At 40.5% G+C, this 22,129-nt stretch overlaps 1 long non-coding RNA gene across 1 annotated transcript; it reads right to left on the minus strand.

Moving 5' to 3' along the window:
- Positions 1-16,913: 16,913 nt before the first annotated feature.
- On the minus strand, positions 16,914-18,504 carry LOC310639724. The gene is made up of 3 exons (XR_014492387.1): positions 18,448-18,504; positions 17,118-17,157; positions 16,914-17,027 (listed from the first exon to the last, which is right to left on the minus strand). It is a non-coding gene; the product is annotated as an uncharacterized lncRNA (long non-coding RNA).
- Between the last annotated feature and the right edge of the window lie 3,625 nt (positions 18,505-22,129).

Below are 22,129 nucleotides of genomic sequence, written 5' to 3' on the forward strand. Positions count from 1 at the left end.
GGGCTCAAATATCACTGCGAAGCTCCCCAGGGTCGCCACATTGCTAGAATTGCCGAAGCTCCTAACGGAGCTCAGCCGCGCACGTCCGCCATCTTGGGCATGCTCTCAAAATGTATTACAGATCGATAGTTTTTAAGTGTCCCCGAATAAAACCACTCCCCTCAGTCCATTTGGTCAGTCCCAGATCAGTTAAGTTTCATGTGTCAAAACCCTTCATGGGAAAAGAGAAACTTCATGCATTTACAACATCTCTACTTCCTCCCCTTCACATTCAGTCAGAGATGCAAACCAGAATCCCCCCCCTCTTCCTTTTATTCTTCTCAGTTCAAAGGTTCTTCCTCTGGTCTTTGATAATGGCCTCCAGGCAGGCTGAATAAACAACCTTTCATCTAATGGATAGGAGTGGCCAATTGACATCTCTCCCCCTCCTTGTGGATGGCAGAATCCAGTAAGGGGGTGAGATTTAGGTTTGCGCAGATAGGAAATTAGGAATGGAATATAAATGGATTCTGACAATCTGCCCTCCTCAAACAAAAGATAGGTCCACCTGCAGAGGAATTAAAATATAAATGTTAGCCCAGTTTGTTAGGATATTCTGTATGAAACTTCTTAAGCAACTTAGGTGCTCTAATGTGATTTTCTGAGGAGGGGAGGTGTTTCCAAGCTACTAGATATTGAATTGATCCATGATGTTTCCTAGAATCCAGGTTTTCTTTTACTTCTCCTTCCACCATGATAGGAGGTGGTGGTGGTGGGGTTTTTGTTCATAGGGGTGACTGTTGTTTTCTTTTTAGTAAACTGCAGTGAAAAATTGGGTGTATCTGCCTAAGATTTTGGGTAGTTCTAATTGTACTGTTACTGGGTTTATGATTATTTACCATCTCTCCCACCCTGACTGGTTTGGGATCGACTCTTTTCTTGTCCGCCTCTGTCTTGTATGCTTGTCTAGCTTCATCTAAAGCTTTCCTAATGATTGGCCAGGTGTTTTGTAATTGTGCAATCCATTACTTCAGTGATGGGATTTCATTTGGGGTTCATTTGGGGTTAGTTCTGGCATCGGGTTGACACTTTGACCGGTAGCTATTTGAAAAGGAGTGTATTATATGCCACTTCTGTGAAAGGTAGTAGGTCCATCCAATTTGTTTGCTGGAAATTAATAAAGCATCTTAAACATTGCTCAAGTACTGAGTTCAAACGTTCAGGTGATCCATCCATCTGGGATGATGACTGGATGACAGTCCTTGGGTGGTTCCTAAAAGGAATAAAAATTCTTTCCAAAATGCCGACGTAAATTGTACCCCCTATCAGATATGATGTGTTGTGGTACCCCATGCAATCTGTAAATATACTACATGAAAAGTTTCACTAAGGCTTTTGCGGTGGGGATCTTTTGGCAAGGGATGAAGTGCACTTGTTTGGAAAACAAGTCTGTGACCATCCAGACTACAATGTGCTCATTGCTTTCTGGTAATTCCACTATAAAATCCATCACTATTTCTTTCCATGGGGCTGAGGGGTTCGCCACCGGTTGTAACAGTCCTGGCAATTTCCCTTGCAGCCTCTTAGCCATTGCACAAATTTGGCAGCTGCCCATGTAGCTTTCTATGTCCTTTTTCATGGATGGACATCAAAATTACCTTTTAGTTAAGTGTAGGGTTTTTACAAACCCAAAATGTCCTGCTGATTTTGTATCATGGCACAGCTGCATGAAATTGATCCTCTGGGTGATAGGTATGTATAACATCTCACCCACCCAGGGTAGTCCATCTTTAATTGTGCACACATGTCTATTTTTCTGGAACCATTCATCAGTTTCCAAATACTTTCAGAATTCTATTCCAGTTTGGCTATCCACCCGCGGCTTCATTTTTGCTTGGGTCCAGGTAGTGACTGGTGCTGCCAGTTGTTCTTTGGGCATGAGTGGTTTAGAGTCAGTGACACGTGTGCTGTTATATTGGGGCATGTGAGATAGTGCATCTGCCAAGAAATTCTTCCCTCTTGGTAAGTGTTTGAGAGTGAAATGGAATCAGTGAAAATGTTGGGGCCAGCGGGCCTGTTATTTTATTAGTATATGTATTGTATGTGAATAAATTGCTAGCAAGGTTAGGATACAGAGACTATTTTCGTGGTTCAAAGGACTGAAATACATAAACCTTATTTCCTGAATCCAGTAGCATAATGCAGTCAGAGTTTACTGCAACCTGTTGTCCTTCAGTATCTGGATAGTTCAAATACTGGTTGCTTGAATATCTGGGAAATTAGAGTGAGGAAAGAATAGGGTTTGTTTGCAGCTCTATTCTCATCCCTCTCTAGTCTTCAAGAGGTCAGGTAGGACAGCTTAAGAGTGTTTGTACTCCCCACTACTTGTCATCATAATCTTCATCATTCATTTTGGTGATTGACCAACTAAATTTACATTCAGTACTAAAATGAAAGCCATCCCATTCTGTCAATAGTTTATTCTATAACTAAAATTTAAGGTATTAGCACAAATATAAAAATATCCTAACTGTAAATATAATTATTTACATCTATACAATCATCTATACAGTAAAAGCAGTGTTATATAAATGCATGTAATTAATATACTAATACATAGATATCAACATACTATGTATTAATATACTAATTAGTATATGAATTAATATATTATATACTAAAACTATTAAAATTATCTATGATGCTAAAATGACAAAGTATTAGAAGCAAAGATGAAAGTACAGTATGCTGTGTGATATAATACTTGAATAAATCTAGGGGCTTGCTTACAGCTGTGCTGTATTTCAGCTCCCTTTTAGACTTTTTGCTGAACATCTGGAAGTTCTGTCCTGTTTTCCCCCACTTTGAGCTAAAGCAAATCCCTGAACTTCACCAGTACTGAATGGAATTCTGAATTGCCATTTTTGCTTTGCTTCTCTTAGGTAAGACAATCATTCAGACATTTTCTAGCAAATTATATTTAATTACCAAAGCTTTCTGCATGCTGTCAGTTCAGACTTCCAATGGTTGCTGAGCAAACAAAAGAAGCACAGAGGGATGTCAATTTTGGCTCTGTCCTCATCCTTGGCTGTTATATTCCATGGGATTGTTTTGCTTCAGCAGCCTTCTTTCTTCAAAAAGAAGGCCAAAGTGAAGCAGCAATATTGTTTCACTTGGTCTCTTCAGCTTATATTTGTAGGGTGGGTGACTGGAAAAGGAAGCTGCAAAATGACACGTAACACATCACCAGGGCAAATGACATTCTTCCTTACCTCAAGAAGGTCCACTGCTTTTATGTCCTTAGGGTCAAGTGGCTCATTGAGGCAAATCATAGGCACAATTTTTCATAGGCACAATGCCTATCCGGATGAGTGGTATGAAAATTATACTGATTTGAGACTTCCGGTGGCTCCGCGGCGACGGAGGGAGCCTTCCCGGGCTGCCCGCGGCTCAGCTGGTGCTTTTTCGCCCGAAACAGCGCCGATCAGCTGTTCGGGCGAATCTGAAGCCCCCTCCTCGGGAGAAGAGGAGGGGGTGAGCCCCCAGGTGGGGGTTGAGTTCTCCGGGGCCGCCTGAGCTTGGAGCTTGGGCGGCCGAAGGATTGAACTCCCCCGTAGCCTGGGCTGCTCCCAGCTGACCAGCGTCTCTGCTCCGGACTTTATGGAGCAGAGCCAGGCGTCTGCGACCATCCCTGCTTGAAGGAGAGACTATGAAAGGGAAAGAGCAGGCAGAGCAGTACAAGAGGGAAAGATGAAGAGATGAAGAAGATTTTATTTTACTCTCAAGCTTGATGGACTTTGTTTAAAACTTAAAGTGAAAGTGCGTCACAATTGTAAGTAAAAGATGGCGGCTAAACCTCCCCCTAGAACTTTTCGGAGTGCTGGAAATTCTCCGGTGCAACAACAATCATTGCTGCAGGCGTTGCATTCTCCTGATGTATTGACATCGAAGGATCTTGAAAAACATACCCAGTTAATTTTGGAGTCAATGGGTGTTAAATTTCTACAGATGGAGGAGAAATTGGAGAAATTGGAGCAGAGAATGGAAGAAAGGATGGAACAGAAACTTAGAGAAATGAAGGTAGACATTTTGTCCTCAGTGCAAAAAGTTGCTAAATGTGTGGAGGTGCTGGATGATCAAGTGCAAGACTTGATTCAAAAGAATGCTTTATTAGAAGCAAAAGTATTGGAAATTGAAGATTTAAAAGACAAAATTGACAGTGAACAGAGCTTGGCCCAATTTTACCAGATGCAGTTTGCTGTGAGAATTAGAGGCCTAAAAGAGGATATTAAGGAAGATTTAAAGCAGCTGGTTTCTGAGGCTTTTGAGGGAGTATTGAACCATCCAGCATCTGAATTAAAACAAGGTATGGACAAAGTGTTCCGTGTGAATTCGTGGATTGCTAAACAGAGAAAGTTGCCTAGAGATGTGGTGGTTTATTTTGTAAAAAGGGAAATTAGAGATGAAGTTATACAAGCTGCCTACGATACCAAAGTTGTGATTGCTGGTCAACAAGTTTTGGTTTTAAAAGAAATTCCTCCAAAGATTTTAAAGAGAAGGAAGGATTTTATATTTCTTGTGCAAGAGCTCAAGCAAAGAGATATAAGGTTCAGATGGGAGATCCCAGTTGGGTTGAGCTTCATGTATGATGGCAAAAGATACTGTTTGAGTAATGTGAAGCAAGCGCATGATTTTTATAATAATGTCTTGGAAGTAACCCCATCAACACTTCTGGAAGCTGCAGAGGGATCTGGAGAAGGAGAACATCAAGAGGATGAAGATGCACAGATAGACGAGAAGGGTACAGGAGGAGTTCAAGCTGCAACTCTTTTGGATGATCTTAGAGAACAGAGGGTGACGCGTGCTGCCTTAAAACGCTCAAAAAAGAAAAAAAAATAAGACCAGTAGAAATCTATGGAACTTCCACAAAATATTTATAGTTAAGTGGTAGTTGTATTTTTTAAAAAAAAAAAAAGTTTTGGGATGCTATGTATGGTAATAGATTTTTTTTTTTAATTTGGAATTAATGGACAACTTACTACAGAGGAAGAGGAAGAAAGTTTTGTGGGTTAATGTGGGTTAATTTGTGTAAGAACTATTTATTAATGTGCAAATGAGAATATGTTAAGGTAATAGTGAATTGTGGAAGAACATAGATGGGAATGATGCTAGTTTTCTTTTATTTTAGTTTTTTATATATATTTAGTATTATTAAGGATTGGTTTACTATATACAAGCTAGAGAGTGATGGATTTTAGAGTTTATAATTGTTAGTATATGATTGTTTATGATTGCCTTTTAGATATATACCTTGTATTTTGCTCTGGGAAGTCGGGGGGGGAGGGGGGAGGAGGGGAAGTGGAGGGGGGGAGGTAGGGGAGGGAGGAGGGGGAGGGGGAGGGGGGGAGATAGGGGGGAGGTAGGGAGGGGAGGAGGGAGGGGGAAGGGGGTTTTTTTAAAGGAAAATTGTATTTTATAAAACTTTTCAATAAAAAAAAAAAGAAAATTATACTGATTTAAATTATTGATTTTTTAAAAAATAATTTTACATCTATTCTGAATGAAATGTGTGAAAAGTGCAGATGAAAAGAAAGTTTCTATCACATTGACAGAATATTCACAGATAGAAAATTAATTTTAAAGTATTTTATTTATTTATTTATAAATAAATAAAAAATAAATAAATTTTAAAGTAGCTCTGCATTTATTTTGGCTACATTCGGAATCAGAATTGATGGTAGATGTCACTGTTGACATTGTTAATATAAACTTTTGACTCCGTTTTTGAAAAGCATGCTTAATAATTCTAGTGTTAGAATATTTAATGCAATTCTGTAACTATTAGTCAACTTGGTGTTCTCCTTTAACTGAAATCTTTAGTTTTCCCAGAATCCAATTTTTAAAAATCTTATGTATGTTTTTTTAAATCAAAATAGGGAAGAAATCTTTATAGTTAACTCCAAAATGTTATTTAAAATTTACTTGGACCCTAAACTATGTATAACTTTCTAAAATCAAAGCCTTAATTAGTTTTTTACTGTCTAACTTTTGTTTGCAGTTCTTAAGCTTATAGTTATTATTTTCATTAAGGACTGAAGGCAGACACACATAGTATTTTCAGACTTGTCAATCCAAAGGTTTCTAATAGGTGAAAAGTAGTTAATAAGCAATATTCTAATGTGATTAGAAAAGGAAACATGCAAGATTAGTATCCTTTTGAAGATGTCAACCATGATTTGACCAAGATGGCTATTCCCTCATTTCCCAGTGCTCAAAAACCTACTGGGGACTTCTGTCTTACAGTCACCTCATTTATTTATTTATTAAATTGATGTTGCTGTTTGAGGTGACTTATGAGGAGCAACTGTCTGGAGCATTTGTGGGTGATCTCCTGTTGTCTCTTTGTCCAAGCAGTTTGAAAAGTGAGTCTACTTACTGGTTCTTTGTTCTTTGCCATGGTTGCAGCTCTGCTTATCACAGAGCCATCTTCAGTCCACCATTTCTTCCTCCAAAAGTTGCCAATACCATCAAATTCTAGCACAGACACACACAAACATTTACAGGAATTTCATCTTTTGAAAATCAACCAATGTTTTAATGAGTTTGGCATAAAACATCTGCAACCAGTCCTCTTAAACAGGGTAGATATAATATTTTCAGAAAACCTATATCATCTGCAAATTTCAAGTTTTTTAAAACTTTAAAAATGCTACATTCATCTATAAATTTTCAGTGATTGCCATGGGATATTTCTAAATCTGCCTTCATTTTTGGTTGACCTCCAGATTTGAATTAGGCTGTTTTCCAAATCACCTTATCAGGTTCCAATAAAATCTTCTGGACAATGGCACCTTTAAATTTAAAAGGAGCTATTTCCATTATTGTAACTGAATAATACTATAATGTTAAAAACTGTTAAAACTGTATAAAAGTGTCTATTTGCAATCAAGCCTAAGGGAACTGCTCTAGTTCTTAACAGAAACATTAAGTAATTACAGTAAATAATACAGAAAACCATGTCTTTAAAAAAATGTCTCCTGTGTATACAGCTCAATTGTTTTCATCAGTCCAACAGGATCCTATTAGCCCTCATTAGCATTTTTGGCTTATTTTTTTATTCTACGGTTGGTCAGCATAGCTAAGCAATCAAAGTCATACATTCTGTAGAATAAGACCTGGGTCTCTTAATGAACAAAACAAGTAAACTATAATAGAATTGGAAGAGAAATAAATTCCAAAGAGATACATATTCTTGAAGGGAAACATTTAAATTACATGATTGTGTGTATTATTTGGTTCCCTTTAGTGTGAATAGAATAGTTATTTGCTTTCAGGCATGACATTCTGCATTTTCATTGCATGGATGATCTCATTTGCTTTCCTCAAACAGAAGAGCATCTTCCTTCTCCCTTTTGCTTTGAATGAGTGAATGATGAGGTACAATTCCCAGGTTAATGAGTGCCAATCAAAGTCCCAGCCCTGGTGGATTTTTTTTTCTCCTCTTTCCCTTACTTGGCCACAGGTTCCCTTAGCCTTACCAAACAATTATCATTCAGTGACTGTAAAAAAACAAAGAAAGAAAGAAAGAAAGAAAGAAAGAAAGAAAGAAAGAAAGAAAGAAAGAAAGAAAGAAAGAAAGAAAGAAAGAAAGAAAGAAAGAAAAAAGGAATCTTGACTTGACGTTTACAGTCCTCCCTTGGCTGGTGAGGTCCTGCCATGGGAAGCAATTACCGCAAGATGCCAGCTGACAGACTCATTCCGTGGGAAGTCAGGTTGTCTTGATCCTCAGGCACTCTCTAGGCAAATTGTATCCTCACCCTCATCTCAAACCTCTTACAATCTGTTGGCTTCTATCAGGAAAAATGGATTGTTCCTTTTGTTTCTGTGTCACTTGATAGAATAAAACTGGACACCCTGCCTACACAAGAAGGAGATTTAATTTCAAAATTCTAACTCCAAAATGTTGCAGTATCATAAAGAAAAGAACAGCCCCAAAGAAATGAAGATTGCTGTCTGCCTAGGGAACATTAGGAGAACACAACCAAGTTGACAGCTATTACATGTGTAAAAGATCTAAATTCCATTAGTGGAGGCCTGTCTATCAGGAACATAATTTCCATTTTACCCTTAATTTCTCTCAGTTTGGAATACTGCATTCATTCCATTTTTATCTGGCACATCAGTTTTTCTTTTTATTATCCCTAATATTTTAAGATAGGTGACTGAAAAGGTAAGTGGAAATGAGCCTGCTAATTGTGACACCCTGCATAAGTCTGTCTGAAGGCAATTAAGCATCCTCCAGCAGAAAAAGGGGATTCACATAGGTATGAAAATGCTCCATTTTTTAAGTACTCTGTAAAGCAACCCGCACTGAATTATTTGCTCTTCCTCAAATGCTAATGCCCCAATAAGCTGGTGTATTAGAGAAGATCATGAAATATATGGAGCCAGTAGTTATAGTGTATACCTTTTTTAATGAAAATTATCAGCACTTTTGATCAGTGACGTCATCAAAATAAACAAACCCACGTGGTGTTGATTACGTCAGCAGATCATGGCCCTATGTGGAAGTAACCGCCCTATTTTCAGATGAGGCAAGCGGAAGTGACGTGTTGGCCTAAGCCCATCAGGATAAGCAAGAGTAACCCTAGCAACCCTATTTTCAGATAAGGCGTCTTGAACCTAACCCCATCAATAAGTCAAGGCAGTCAACCCTCTGGGTACATGATTAGCTTAACCCTAGACTAATTCTATGGACATTCAAAACAAACAGAATAAGCTACATAAAGTAAATAATTAACAGAGGCCTGTGCTTTTGGGAAACAAGCCCTACTTTGGGGAGCTGTGAAATAATAATAATAAAAAATGCTTTTTATTTCTAATCATTCTAGCCTAATGATGCTTTTAATTTTTGTGGAGTTTTAAAAATCAGCACCTCAAAAGCAGGGAAAAAAGGAGGCCCTAAAAGGCGGCCAGGGCTTGCATTTAATCCCCTTTTTTCTAAAAGGTATTTATTTCTAGGAGGTTTTAAAATCATTTTCTTGAATGCAGGGTTGAAAAAAAAACCATTTAAAACCCGCAGGTGGTTTTTACCTTTGTAAAAATCTAAAGTCACATATTTTGTCAATTTATTTTATTTATTTATTTATTATTGGGACTTATATGCCGCCCTATCTCCCGAAGGACTCAGGGCAGCTAACAACAATAACATACAATAATACAGAAGTTAAAGTTAAAGTAAAATTAAAATTAGAATAAATAAATAAAATAATGTAGAATAAATTAAATGTAGAATAAATTAAAATTAAAATAAATTAAAAATTAGAGTTAAAAATTAAAAAAAAACATAATTAAAATCCCTGTCAGTTCAGGTCAGCCAGCTGGAAAAGGAGTGTTTTGAGGCCGCGGTGAAAGGACTGGAGATCTGGGGCCATCCGAAGCTCAGGGGGGAGCTGGTTCCATAGGGTTGGTGCTCCCACAGAGAAGGCTCTCCCCCTGGGGCTTGCCAGCCGACATTGTCTAGCTGACGGTACCCTGAGGAGGCCTTCTCTGTGTGAGCGTACTGGGCGATGGGAAGTCGTTCCCGGCAGCAGATGGTCCTGCAAGTATCCCAGGCCTAAACCATGTAGGGCTTTAAAGGTAAGTACAAGCACCTTAAATCTCACCCGGAGGACAACCGGTAACCAATGCAGCTCACGCAGGAGGGGTGTAATATGGGAGTATCGGGGTGCTCCCATCACTCCCATCACTCTGAACCAGCTGAAGCCTCTGGGTGGTCTTCAAGGGCAGCCCCATGTAGAGAGCATTGCAGTAATCTATACGGGAGGTAACGAGTGCATGGGTGACTGTACGTAGGGTATCTCGGTCCAGAAAGGGGCACAACTGGCATACCAGGTGAACCTGGGCAAATGCCCCCCTAGCCACGACTCCAATATGATCTTCAAAACTGAGTCGTGAATCCAGGAGGACACCTAGATTGCATGCTCTATCAACGGGAGGTAACATCTCTTGTCCTATAACCAAAGATGGACTAAACGAGATGCCAGTAAGTAAAGCCACTCAGTCTTGGCCGGGTTGAGCCAGAGCCTGTTCTTTCCCATCCAAATCTGTACCGCTTCCAGGCAACGGGACATCACATCGAGGGCATCACTGGGTTGGTTTGGGGTGGAGATGAAAAGCTGGGTATCATCAGCATATTGATGATACCTCACCCTGAAGCCATGGATGATCTCACCCAGCGGCCTCATATAGATGTTGAACAGGAGAGGCGAGAGTACCAACCCCTGAGGCACCCCAAAGCTAAGGGGCCTAGGGGTTGACCTCTGCCCCCCTGCCAACACCGTCTGCGAACGGCTCGAGAGGTAGGAGGAGAACCACCGCAAAACGGTGCCTCCCATTCCTAACCCCTCAAGATGACACAGCAAGATACCATGGTCGATGGTATCAAAAGCTGCTGAGAGATCTAATAGGACCAGAACAGAGGAATAACCCCTATCTTGGGCCCGCTAGAGATCATTCACCAGCGCGACCAATGCCATCTCCGTGCTATACCCAGGCCTGAAACCCGATTGGTACGGATCCAGATACTCAGTTTCCTCCAGGACCAAAGGGAGCTGCCGTGCCACCACGGTCTCAACAACCTTCACAAGAAAGTGAAGGTTGGAGACAGGACGAAAGTTATTTAAAATAGCTGGATCCAATGCAGGTTTCTTGAGGAGGGGCCTTACCACCGCCTCTTTCAAGGTGGCAGGGAAGCATCCCTCACTCAGTGAGGCATTGATAACTGATAATTGAGCCCTCAAATCCACATGTACATGTAACCGTACGAAGCACAGCCTTAATAAAATTTATTCTGCACCCCCTACAGCAAAAAGACAAGGAATATTAACAGGAATTAAAATGCTCACAAGGGGCAACCAGCCAGGTGGGGAGTAGACTTGTTCGGGAATCTTAGGGCTGCGGATCTGGGCATGCGTGTTTGTGCCTGATAGTAAAAAAGAGGGTTAGGCCTTGTTCAGGACATGCCTGGGCATGCCATACCCCATGATTCTGGACAGGCGCAAGGCTCAAGGACGTGTCATAGCATGCACGGGGGAGATTGTACAGGCAGGTCTGAACAGTTAGCAATTTAATTCTGGCAGTCTTTTGAAGATGGCAACCTCTGGTTCCAAAGCTGATTTTAAAACAACTGCAAAAGCGAGCATCACACGGTCTGACACAAGGCCCCAGCTGGAAGAATCCAAAATCTGTTGCAGGGGTTATGATAAAGATTTTTTTTTTATCCAGGCCCATTTTGCCCGGCTGTAGCATGGTGTGTTGTAACTTTAACAATGAGGTGCAGAGTACTTACTGTACAGCCTGTGAAATGATGAATGATGCTACATTATCTCCCTGCAATGGTAAGTAAAATATGTTTTTATTTATGTTAATGTAAATGCTGCTGGTGCTGATATCACACTAGCAGGATGTACTTTATATTTTGCAGACTCCGAATTAATAATGCCTAGACAGAAAACACTTCAAGATACCCTGATTTTATATTCCTGTGGTAATCGCAGCGGTCACAAAGCTTCTGCAGATTTTTCTGATCTAGACTATAACTGGGGTTCTGAGCTATCCCAGAAACCGTGCTACCAACCCTGTGAGTTAAAGAGCTGCAATTTGTGTAAAGACTGGCTTGCTTGCAACTGTGGACATGGATTGGGGGTACAGGTGGGTCATCGAATTGTAAAATAGCATGTTATGGGGGTTTATCTTCTGATTCTGATAGTGGTGATGAGGGGTATTTTTCTGATGGTGGAGCCATGCCACCCCTCTGAACTCTGTATAACCAATAAAAGACTGTGTTAATGTCAACGCTTGGCCATTTGTCAGTTTTCTTTCAGTATAATGATGCATGAAAAGTTTCTAAGACATATTTATTATACACCAGGATGTGTAGGTAGTTATGGAGGTGTGAATAGCCTTTTTCAGGAAGCTAGAAAACATGATAAAAACCTGACCATGAAACAAGTCAAGACATGGCTGTCAGGGCAAGATGCTTATACGCTTCATAAGCCTGCAAGAATTAATTTTCCTAGAAATAAAACAGTAGTGTCTGGCTTAGATCATCAATGGCAGGCTGATCTCATAGATGTCTCCAGGTTTTCTAAGGAGAACCATGGAAAAAAGTACATCTTAACAGTTATTGATGTGTTATCTAAATATGCCTGGGCCTCCCCTTTATCTTATAAAACAGGGAGGGAAGTTACAGCTGCTTTCCAGAATATCTTTGAAACAGGACACACACCCTGAAAAATACAGACAGATGCAGGTAAAGAGTTCTTGAATATCCCTCTGAAGAAACTTTTAGCACGTTATGGCATTCATCACTTTGTCACTCATAGTGAAACTAAAGCAGCCGTTATAGAGAGGTTTAATAGAACCCTAAAAAACAAACTCTGGAGATATTTCACAGCTAGAAATACACATCAGTATGTAGACATTTTGGCAGATACTTTTCAGGGGTACAATAGCATTTACCATCATAGCATTGGGACTGCTCCGAATACCGTAAATTTGTCTAACAAAAGGGATGTGTGGTTGAGGCTTTATGGGGTAGCTTTAAAAAGTAAAAGAAAGAAAAAAGTGTCTTAAGGTGGGAGATCATGTCAGAGTATCCAGACTGAGGGGTAAGTTTGAAAAGGGCTATCAGCAAACCTATACAGATGAGATATTCATCATCAAAGAACTGGAGACAAGGAGGGAAAGAGTTGTATATAGATTAAATGATTACACGGGTGACCCTGTAAAGGGGGCTTTTTACTTTGAGGAGCTCCAAAAGGTTCCTGCTGACCAACAGCACATATACAGAATAGAGAAAATTATCCAAAAAAGAGGGCGGGGGAGACACAGAGAGTTTCTAGTCAAATGGACTGGCTGGCCAGAGAAGTTCAACAGTTGGGTTAAGGAGACTGAAGTACAACATCTTTGATATGGAGGAGTTTTACATCACCCTACCCAGCAATGCATCAGCAGCAATTATTGCTATTACCGCAGTTTAGTGTGATTCCCTTCACCTTTAGCACCGCTTCACCATTGGACAAAGCATAAGCATACATTTTGGGACCGGCTGCAACAAACTCTGTTATCATAGTGTTTGGTGGAATCTCACTTGTCAGTTGACCTAAATAATCACCCAAAGGAGGTGTCCATCCCCCCTCTCTACTTATAAAAATGACTGAATCGGTGTCATGGTACAGGCACCTATTGCCCAGCCCATCCAGTAGCCTGTATAATTCCAGCCGCGCATAAGCTGTTGTAAAGCTGGCAATGAATACATTAGTGCATGTGGTTTTGGTGGGGTGGTTCTTGGCTGTTTTCCATGTCACAATGGTTGTCTCCATATTCACAAACTCACATGAGGAAACATCGTAATAGGGTACAAAAAGATATTTGAATAGTTCCTCAGGATTTGTTACCATGGATATTGTCAGGTGATTGGTGCTCTGCCCAAACTTGCCCCACAGCGAGTTTAAGAAGAGTTTGGCAATCTATCTTTTAGCAGGATTTACTTCAATGTGGTCACGTCGTAAGCGGACACCTTCCATCTTTTCATAATCCTGAATATATTGCTCTTTATCCTGTTCTGTTTTGCACCAGTCAGGGTAACCACTGGCTTCCTGTTTTTGTCTGAGATGTGTGTTCATATAACCTGAAAATAGCCCATTTGATGTTCTTTCAAAATGCCAGATCTCATAGATTTCAACAATTCTGTAACCTTTTTCTAAAGCTACATTCAATTCAACAGTACACCATGTCCCAGTCAGAGCTCTTTCCTCTTTCCTGTCTTTACAGGGGGTGCTTTGCAGTTTTTCTGTGCAGGTTGCACACAAACTAAACATTAATTTGCCCCCTGATTTGTGGGGTAGGGCAGGAAAATACAAGGTACACTTTGACTTTGGCTAACCCAAAATGAGGACCCATATTGTTGGGGGCAATAAGCTGACTTTGTAATAATGCCGCTTGGGGTGTGTGAAAGCCCTAATAAGCAGGCATATACATAGAATGAAGGCTACTGCTAAGTTTGTAAAGCCGCCCTGAGTCTTTGGAGAAGGGCAGGATATAAATAGAATTAAAATAAAATAAAATAAAATAAAATAAAAATATTGCTTTATATCCCCAAAGTTTTGGTAGATGATTTGTGGATGGCTGGTTGGGTACTCCTTGGTCTTATTCACAAAAGGGTACAAACTGGTGAAATTGTAGTATAAGATTTGTTCACCAGGTTTTGGTTTGTAGTACAGGCATGTGGCATTTGTTCTGCCACCAAAAAAAGTATCTCGAGGATTCAAAGGAGTTGGGAGCTTATTCTCAACTAGGAACTGCTTCAAAGAGGTGTCAGCCTCCACCAAGGCCCTCCATTCGTGTTCCCAAATGCAGTGCCCAGCATAACCCCGGCTCCTGAGGTCCTCTTCTTTAATCCTAGTATGATTGTGCAGGCTACCATATGTTGAATCAAGTAATTTGTTGAAGTCTTTTTATGAGTAGCAGACAGGGCACCCATGAAAAAAACAACTGTGAAATTCAAAAGCTGTGGGAGTTCCGTTTATGATAGCAAAACCATCCCAAAAATATTTGCCTACTTGCTTTTCACCCCCCTTCAGAGCATGCTGAATACTGAGATTCTCAGTGCGCTCTATATGCATGAACCACTGAATTGCTGGAGATGAATACCTTTTCTGTGTCTTGTGATAACTGTCCAAAGGTGCTAACACAATTGTATCACTCTTCAAATAGATGAACTGGTACTGTGCCATCCACACAGATGCCAATGTGATATATTGGAAGGGGTCAATGCATTGAATATCTATCTCCTCAACAATATCCCCCCACCCCTCTTGAGAAACTCAAGTTCAGTCATTTCCATCACCTGTTCCCTAAATCGAATACAGGCCTCTCTTAATATATCTACATCTTGTCTGCAATAGTAAGCCAGAGCCTTCTTTAGTTTAAACACAGTACCTGTATTAGCAGCATGCCATTTCATGAATTCTTCTCTTTTCCCGGGCATCATGGTTTCAGGGCTATAATACTTGGCTTCAGGGAGTGGTCCCACATAGTCTTGATTGGCCATTGTATTGAACAAGTGGGGGAAATACCCTTTGCTGCCTTGAAACCCCATAGCTTTGGGTAATTTGCTTAATTTAAGGGGTAAAAATGAAAGACTATCAATAAACCAAATCTTATAATCTGGAAGGGTAATACACAGCAGTTTCCACCACCACCCGACTTATAAGTTCAACCCTAACCTTTTCACGGATCAGCTGTCTCAGTACTAGGTACCCATCATAACCTTTGGAGTTGTGAGCGATACAAGTACATCCTTTAAAATTAAGATTTATAAACTCCTTTACAAACTGTTCCAGGCATCTAACACCATAACAATCCCAACTCACAACATTTTTATCATACCACTCCTTCAACATATCCCCGGCATAGACATAATTAGGTATATGGGTGCCTGTCTCTTGACAGCATTCAAAATCATAAATGATGTATCTTTTGCCAATTCGTGGTCGGACCAACAATTTTAGAAAGCATAAATGCCCATCCAAGCTTTCAACCTTCTCAGAGCACTGTCTGCACTTGATTTCCTTGCACTTTTTGTGGGAGGTAAAGACGTAAACCCCACACATTTCACAATATGCTTTATTCTTACAGTCAACCTTCCCCTCCCTAGCAAGTTGTGTGTGTCTTTCAAGACACACCTTAGACTGGCAAAGCACTTTGCATCTACACCAGTGTGTCTTCTCTGCCTCCACTTCCTGACATTCTTACTTGAGGCATGCTCTGCAGATATATTGACAGCCGTGACTAAATTTGTGGTGGTAGGGTGTGTGGCAGAATTTACAGAAATAGCATTCACCTTGGAAGCTCTTGATATTTTTGATGCCATAGTAATGCTTGCCATGTAACAATATAAACACTATTTTTTCTTGCTGTGGGCTACCTGTGACAAAAAACCTCCACCCGCCCTGCATATAAAACAAGATCTTTATAGTGACCCTTAAATCTTCTTCAAAGAGGTGTATCTGAGAAAAGCCAATCCTGTTTTCTGTGGAAACACCCAGCCTGCTGTGAAGTTCCCTGGCCCTGGTAATAATTTCTTGATTTCTATCATCCACACCAAACAGCTGGCAAAACACAGAAATTCACCTTCCACATTGAAATCTACTAGGTGTTGTCTTTTTTTCTTCAGCACTCTGCTGAGCAGTACAGTGTTTAACTTCCTAAGACCACCCCCCTCCCTGTTCTTCACAATAGTAACCACTAATAATAAATTACCCCCCCACACACAATATCTCTGCCTTGCTTTGAAGCAGATTTTCAACACTGGTTAGAAAATCATCAGCATTTGAATCATTCACACGCCTCCTAAGAGAAAAGAGAGGATGATTTAGCCCCTCTGCATCAAACCGAAGTTGAACAAAATCATTTGGACCTATGTCCCTGGCAACATTATTCAAAAGAGTCTGTACCGCATTATGGATAGCCTCTGTAGCATCTACAAAAGACTGGATTCGGTCAAGATTAGCAAATCTATATCGATGATAGTGTTCCACAGCCCTGAAATTTTGGATAGGCTTCTCCCATGCTTGCACCATATCCAGATAAACATTGTTCATATTCTGAGAGTTTACAGAGTTAGGGGCTTGTAGCAGGGGCATAGAATGACATATCTCCTCTTCTGGTTGAGATACAGGCATAGATTCACAACTATCGTTGCCTGCTGGGGATGCATTTTTGCTTTTTTGCAGGCCGGTTCTGGTGAAACAAACAAACAAAAGGCTATCACCAACATTCCTAATAACATAATGCTACCCCTCCTCCCATTAGTTTCTAAAAAATAATACTAATGGTTTTGTAGTTGGGTAAAATGCTAGATATTATACCTCCTAACAGCATTCGTGCTACTTAGCTTGTGGAAGGCTTTTGGCGATCACCTCAGACTCCTTGGCACTCTGTTGGAATTGTGAAATCCACAAATGGTTGGTCGTCCTCCCATTCTGAAGGAAAAGAAAAAAAATCCAACATTCAGAATTGCTGCAGAAATGTTTATAAGAATCTAAATGTATGAAAGTATGAAAGACAAATACCTTCATATACCCTCAAACATTCTGAGTCTGTCAATTCATTCTAGTGAAAGAAAACAAGCAATCAGACAAACAGGCAAGCAGGCAAGAATGTTACAAACTCCATTTTGCATCTAAGTGTTTCAAAAATTAGGCATAAAACTACTTACATTAGTAACTTCCATTCTGAAAAGGCTCAAAAGCGTTCGTGCTGCATAGCTTGTGGAAGGTTTTTGGCTATCATCTTAGACTCCTTGGCACTCTGTTGCAATTGTGAAATCCACAAATGGCTGGTCGTCCTCCCATTCTGAAGGAAAAGAAAAACCCCCAACATTCAGAATTGCTGCAGAAATGTTTATAAGAATCTAAATGTATGAAAGTATGAAAGACAAATACCTTCATATACCCTCAAACATTCTGAGTCTGTCAATTCATTCTAGTGAAAGAAAACAAGCAATCAGACAAACAAGCAAGCAGACAAGAATGTTACAAACTCCATTTTGCATCTAAGTGTTTCAAAAATTAGGCATAAACTACTTCCATTAGTAGGATTCATTCTGAAAAGGTTCTTTTTAGCAGATTAAATGGCTCTGAAGGTATGGATATGACAGAAGCCAGCAGACGTGACTGTCCCAGTAAGGGACATGCTTTTATACAGGCTGTTGATGTCACAAATTAATCCCATCAGAGTTAGTGAGTTCTTCTCACCTTTTGCAAAACTGCCCCCCCCCGCCTCATCAGGAAAACCTGATTGGATAATATCACATGAGCTTTGATTAAATTGTATCTCTGTGTTTAACACCTAACAAGGTTAAACAGAGGGCCACCAAAAGAAAAAAAACATAATACATCTTTCATGTCATTTGTAAAGCATATTTTATTATAAATTTCATAGCATTAACAGTTTCTTGTAAGCAATTTCTGTTACATTCTGACATATGAACCTCTTCAGAGACAATGGCAATTCGGTTTCAATCTTTGACATTAATTACAGTGGTTTTCGCACTATATGATGTATGAATTTCTTGAGCTCACCAAGCGAATCCCTGGTGAAATATAAGTTATTCACTTTGTCAGAAATACTGATGATGACCCAGAGAATATGAGGCATAGAAAGTCTAAAGCATAAGCTGCTAATAAGCTCTATTTCACTGGTACCATCCGCATGGTCTTCATCTGATTGTAGACACCCCATTAAACAATGGTGTAATATTTTAATGATACACGTTTTCAGAATCTGAGGCATGCTGACATTTTGAGATTCCACTGTTTCTAAAACAGGAAATAAGGTAGAATTAGTCTAGCTGTTTCAACTAATCAAAATACTGTTTTCTTAATTTTTATATTTACTTACCATTTGATGTTTTGCAGAATCTGCAACAACAAGGCTTTATAAGTTTGTTGTCTTCAATAAAGACAACAAATAGCTCAGGTCCTTTTCTTATTCTACGCCCACGCTTGGGAGGTTTGGGGGTCAAATTTACATCAAACAAATCTCCATCAGTATTTGCCATCTTTAAAAGACTGATGGAATTAAATCGGTAGCTGTTCAGACCTGCCTGTACAATCTGCCGCGTGCATGCTATGACACGTCCTTGAGCCTTGCGCCTGTCCAGAATCATGGGGTATGACATGCCCAGGCATGTCCCGAACAAGGCCTAACCCCCTTTTTTACTATCAGGCACAAACACGCATGCCCGGATCTGCAGCCCTAACATGCCCGAACAAGTCTACTCCCCACCTGGCTGGTTGCCCCTTGCGAGCATTTTAATTCTTGTTAATATTCCTTGTCTTTTTGCTGTAGGGTGTGCAGAATAAATTTTATTAAGGCCGTGCTTCGTACGGTTACATGTACATGTGGATTTGAGGGCTCAATTGACAAAATATGTGACTTTAGATTTTTACAAAGGTAAAAACCAGCTGCGGGTTTTAAATGGTTTTTTTCCCCCACCCTGCATTCGAGAAAATGATTTTAAAACCTCCTAGAAATAAATACCTTTTAGAAAAAAGGGGGTTAAATGAAAGCCCTGGCAGCCTTTTAGGGCCTCCTTTTTTCCCTGCTTTTGAGGCGCTGATTTTTAAAACTCCACAAAAATTAAAAGCATCATTAGGCTAGAATGATTAGAAATAAAAAGCATTTATTATTATTATTATTTCACAGCTCCCCAAAGTAGGGCTTGTTTCCCAAAAGCACAGGCCTCTGTTAATTATTTACTTTATGTAGCTTATTCTGTTTGTTTTGAATGTCCATAGAATTAGTCTAGGGTTAAGCTAATCATGTACCCAGAGGGTTGACTGCCTTGACTTATTGATGGGGTTAGGTTCAAGACGCCTTATCTGAAAATAGGGTTGCTAGGGTTACTCTTGCTTATCCTGATGGGCTTAAGCCAACACGTCACTTCCGCTCGCCTCATCTGAAAATAGGGCAGTTACTTCCACATAGGGCCATGATCTGCTGACGTAATCAACACCACATGGGTTTGTTTACTTTGATGACATCACTGATCAAAAGTGCTGATAATTTTCATTAAAAAAAGGTATACACTATAACTAATGGAGCCTAGTAAAAACATTAAAAAGTCTACTGAATGACATTTGAGCCCATCTTGAACCTGAGGCCAGCATAAGGAGGAGACATTTCATTCTGCTTAAACTGCCCATAAAAGCAAGATCTTTGCCAGTGTTAAATGAATGCTTCAGTTTAGAAGCCATAAGGTTTGACTGCATACGGTCTGTTTTACATTAGTTGAAGAGACTTTGAACAATGAACTGAACTGTATACAAAAAACAAAACAAAATAAAACAAAACACTACTTTCTGCTTTCAAAATTTAAATGATCCGGGATGGAGCATTGTAGTGTGATTTACACTGACATCTGAATATGATTAAGTTAGATAGAATTCACTGCACTTAAAAGGTATTGTTGTTGTTGCTATCATGTCACCCCTTGTCCGTCTCTTCATTAGACTAGACATACCCAATTCCAGAAACCGTTCCTTATATATTTTAGCTAATCATCCTTGTTGCTCTTCTCTGTACTCTTTCCAGAGTCTCAAAATCGTTTTTACATTGTGGTGACCAAAACTGGATGCAGTATTCCAAGTGTGGCCTTACCAAGGCATTGTAAAGTAGTATTAACACTTCACATCATTTTGATTCTCTTCCTCTGTTAATGCAGTCTAGCACTGTTAAATAGTGGGTTCTTGGTGCAGGAATGATGACACGAGGCTGAGTACAGGATAACTCATACTTTTATTTCTTGCTGGAACTGTACTGAAGCAAGGGCTGCAACCAGCCACAATATAGACTAGCCCCTAGGCGGTAGCCAATAGGTTTGAACCAACCATTGCCGCCTGGGGCTAGCCAATTGCAGGACAGGAGACAGTTAGTCTGAGTTGCTGGAGAGCTGTTAGCTGCTCCAGCAACCCACATGGTGTATCACAAGAGCCCAGTACATAACACCCCTCCCCTCTTAGATCAGACTATGACAACAACATTTAGTCTTGACAGTTGTCAAGACTTATTAATCAACACACACAATAAAGTGATAATAATAAAAATAATAAAAATCACTGTGGAATACAATGAGATTAAACAACGTCTAAATGATCAGGCTTCCATTTGCAGTAATAGGCAGTTACACAAAGCACTAGTTTCTGTAGTTTAGTGGCAACAGGTTTTACAACAATATATATCTCTTTATTTTACAATGTAATCTTTTAGGTGTGCCCTAGAGGAACGTCTCAGTGTTCCCATCACTTTGTGGTCTACCAGCTTACCCAGTGGGCTGGGTAGATTTGTGTCCCTTTGTGCTCCAGAGTCAAGGGGATTCGAAACACCCTGGCTGGCCTCACCAGGTTGGCCCAACCCAGAGTCAGTCTGTTCGGCAGAGTAGGCACAACGGTTGCTGAAGTTTGGTTTGCTCGCTTCATCAGGGGGTCCATGTTGCATTCCCGAACTCCTTGGTTCTCTCTCTGGTTCCATCTCCGCTGAGAAGGAAAAGTCCTGGTAGTCCATGTGATGGCTGGCTTGGCTGCAAGTTTGAGGACCTTGGGAGGGACTTATTACACAGTCCTCACTTAGTGGCCATTCTGGAAACCTTTTCCTGAGCTGATCAATGTGTCTTCTGACAACTCGCCCTCCCTCTAACCCCACTTCATAAGATAGGGGTCCAGATGCCTTGGTGATTTGACCAGGAACCCATGAATTCCCCTGACCATAGTTCCTGGCCCAAACCCAATTGCCCACCTCAGGGGTTTTGGTCAAGAGGCTTCTGCTGCCACTCTGTCTGGATGCAACCTCTCCAGTTTAGTAATCAAATGCCTCCCCCAACATAGTTCTGCAGGACTTTTACCTGTGGCTGTGCAGGGCGTAGAATGCTGGCAGAGTAAGAAATCTGCCAATCTGTGATGCCAGTCACCTGTGACAATGCGCTTGAGTGCGTCCTTCATTGTCCTCACCATGCATTCGGCTTGACCATTAGAAGATGGATGAAAAGGTGCAGACGTTGCATGTCTGATGAGATTAGCTCTAAGCAAAGCCTGAAATTCAGAAGCAGTGAATTGGGCCCCATTGTCAGAAACTAAGACATCAAGCAATCCATGTGTTGCAAAGAGTTTTCTCAGCACCTGGATGGTCATAGCAGTAGTTATGTTAGGAACTGGAATTACTTCCAGCCATTTTGAGTGGCTATCCACTACTATCAGGAAGAGCTGCCCCTGAAAAGGCCCAGTGTAGTCTATGTGAATCCTAGACCAGGGAGTGTGTGTTTCCTCCTACCTGTGAACTGGAGCCTGTGGTATTTCAGGCCTAGATTGCTGGCATGTATAACAACCATGGACTTGACCCTCAATGGCCTTATCAAGGCCAGAGCACCAAAGGTAGCTTCTAGCTAAGGCTTTCATTCTGACAATGCCTGGATGGCCTTCATGTAAGGAGTGTAAGACCCTGTCTCTTAGGGAAGTGGGAATTATGACTCTGTTCCCCCATAAAATGCACCCTTTATGTGCAGACAGCTCATGCCTCCTGACAAAAT

Source organism: Vipera ursinii, assembly GCF_947247035.1.
Source record: "Vipera ursinii genome assembly, chromosome: 4".
NCBI lineage: Eukaryota > Metazoa > Chordata > Lepidosauria > Squamata > Viperidae > Vipera > Vipera ursinii.